Source organism: Lynx rufus, unplaced genomic scaffold (genome assembly GCF_022079265.1).
Source record: "Lynx rufus isolate CCGP_SWC_20201006 ecotype Redwood Valley unplaced genomic scaffold, mLynRuf1.p SCAF_18, whole genome shotgun sequence".
Taxonomy (NCBI): Eukaryota; Metazoa; Chordata; class Mammalia; order Carnivora; family Felidae; genus Lynx; species Lynx rufus.
The window spans coordinates 40,001-42,500 of NW_025814832.1; the positions used below are offsets into that span (position 1 = coordinate 40,001).

The following is a 2,500-nucleotide window of genomic DNA, read 5'->3' on the forward strand; positions in this document are numbered from 1 at the left end:
CGCCGCCCGCCCTGGATGGCTCTCTGCTCCGTCGGGGGGGGGTCCGTCCCCCCAGGCCCGTCTTCCTGCCTTGCGCGCCTGTCTTCTCGCCCTACCCCGCAGACCTTTCCCCCCCCTTCCTTCCGCCCTCCCTTCAGGCCCCGGGTCCGGTCCGGGTCCGGCTTTCCGTCTCCTTCCCCGCCTCCTCCCCGAACCGCCACCCCCACGCCCTTGCCCGCTCGTGCCCCGCTTCCCGCCGCAGCCCCCCCCCGCGGGGGGGGGCCTGGGCCGCGGGTGCGGGGGAGGGGACGGTGAGGGTTGGTCGGTGCCACGGGGAAGGTGTGCTCGGAAGTGAGGGTGGGGCCGGGGCCGGTCGGCCCCGGTGGCCCTGGATGGGAAGGGAGAAGAAGGGGTCGTGTGGGGGTCGTGGGGGGGGGGCGGAAGCGAGGGGCGTCGGGCGGCGGCGGTCTGTGGGGGCGGTTAAGCCCCGTCGGAGCCTCCGTCACGGGCCGGCAGCGTCGGGGCTCTCGGTTGCCCTTTGTGGGGTCCGGCCGCGGCCCCGGGGGGGTCGGCGTCGAGGTGGTTGGCGGTGTTGCGGGCGCTCCCTCGTCCCCCACCCACCTCGCCCGCCTCCACCCTGTCCAGGTACCTAGCGCGTCCCGGCGCGGAGGTTTAAAGACCCTTGGGGGGTCGCCCGTCCGCCTCGGGTCGGGGGCGGTCGGGCCCGTGGGGAGCCGTGGAGGCTGGTCTTCCCGTGTCTCCTCCAGACTCCGCTGCCCGCCCCCCGCCGCGCCCCAGGCCGGGGTGCCGCCGCGCTTGCGCCCACGCCACGGCCCTCCCTCCCCGGTTGCCGGGAGGGGGCTTGCCCGGCGGCTGCCGGGTGGTGCGTGGGCGTGTGCGTGTGCGTGCGCCCCGTGTCCCTTGGGTGTGTGTTGGGGGGAGGGGACAGGCGGGAACCCCCTGGGCGCCTGTGGGGTTGTTCCGAGCTCGCCCCGCGCGTCCGCGTGGCGGGGCGGGCTGCCGGACTTGCCCTGTCGTTCCAACCCTTCCGACCTCTCGGAGTCTGGTCTCTGTTGTCTCTTGCTGGCCGGCCGGAGGCACCCTTCGGGGATGTGCTGTGCCAGGTTGGGGGGGCGCCCCTTTTCGGGGTTGGCCCTCCCGGCGATCACAAAAACTCGTACGACTCTTAGCGGTGGATCACTCGGCTCGTGCGTCGATGAAGAACGCAGCTAGCTGCGAGAATTAATGTGAATTGCAGGACACATTGATCATCGACACTTCGAACGCACTTGCGGCCCCGGGTTCCTCCCGGGGCTACGCCTGTCTGAGCGTCGCTTGCCGATCAATCGCCTCCCCCGGGTGGGTGTCTCTCCCGGGGGTAAGGCGCGGCTGGGGGTTCCCTCGCAGGGCCCGCCCCGCCGGCGCCCGCCCCGCCCGAGGGCGCCCCGCCACGCCCGCCTGCGCGGCGGTACGGTGTGCGGGGTCGTCCGCGGGCCGGGGACGGGGTCGTCCTGGCCGCCGGGCCCTCCGTCCCCCTAAGTGCAGACGACGGTGGCCGCCGCTGCCGCCCTCCCTCCTTCCTCCTCCTCCTCCTCCTCCTCCCCGCCCCCTCCCCGGCCCCGTGTGTCCGGTCCCCGCCGCCTCCCTCGGCCCCCCCCCCTCGCCCCCGCCTCGCCCCGCCGGGTCCGCTCGGCGGTGGCGCGCGTGTGGGACGTGGGAGGGCGTGGGACGGGGGGGGGCTGGGGGCCGGCGCCCGTGGGGCGGTGGTGGGGGGTGGTTTGGGGGGGGAAAGGTGGGGGGGGGGAGAGGCTGAAGGCCGGTCGCCGCCCGCGAGAAAAGGGAAGGGCGAGGAGAGCTCGCGCCTGAGGGCCGCGGCCGCTGCCGCGGTCCCTCTGGGGGAGATCCCTCGTGCCGCACGCGGTCTTTGGGATCGCCGCCCGGGTCTCGGGAGGGTTTTGCGGTGCCCCGTGCCGCGCGGTCCCGTGGGCCGTCGTGGGGGGTTGGAGGTGCGGATCCGGAGCGCCGTCGGTCTCGCCGCCTTGCCCCGGGCGGCGACCGCGGCGGTCCGGCCGTGGCCCCCTCCTCTCCCGGTCCGCGGCCGTGCGTCCGGGGCCCGAGCCGCGGCCCCGCCCCCGCTCCCCGCTGGCGATCCCGGCCCCCTTTGCCCTGTCGGGGCGGCTCGCGCCGAGGCCGAGTCGCGCGCGGGGCTGCGCCCCGGGGATGCGTGCCCCGGCGGCGGCCCGCGGGACGCCGCGGCGTCGCCCGCCGCTGCGCGCTTCCCCCCGGGTTGCGGCCGCGCCGCGCACTGCGTGCCCCGAGCCCGCGTTGTCGCGGGGGCGGTGTGGTTCTCCGCGGGGGTTTTCGTGGTTGGAGGCGTGCCGCGCCGTCCGCCGGGCCCGGCCCGGGGCCGCGGCGGGAGCGCGGGGCACGTGGGACGTGTGGGGGGGAAGGCCGGGTGTGTCGCGTGGGGGGGAAAAGGGCCGGCGGTCGGGGGCGACCGCCGCGCTCGGACCCCCCCCCC

General features: G+C 77.0%; 1 non-coding gene across 1 annotated transcript; it reads left to right on the forward strand.

The window, feature by feature from the left end:
• Positions 1-1,160: 1,160 nt before the first annotated feature.
• On the forward strand, positions 1,161-1,313 carry LOC124513709 (5.8S ribosomal RNA). Its single transcript, XR_006962525.1, has one exon. It is a non-coding gene; the product is annotated as a 5.8S ribosomal RNA (ribosomal RNA).
• The last annotated feature ends 1,187 nt before the right edge of the window (positions 1,314-2,500 follow it).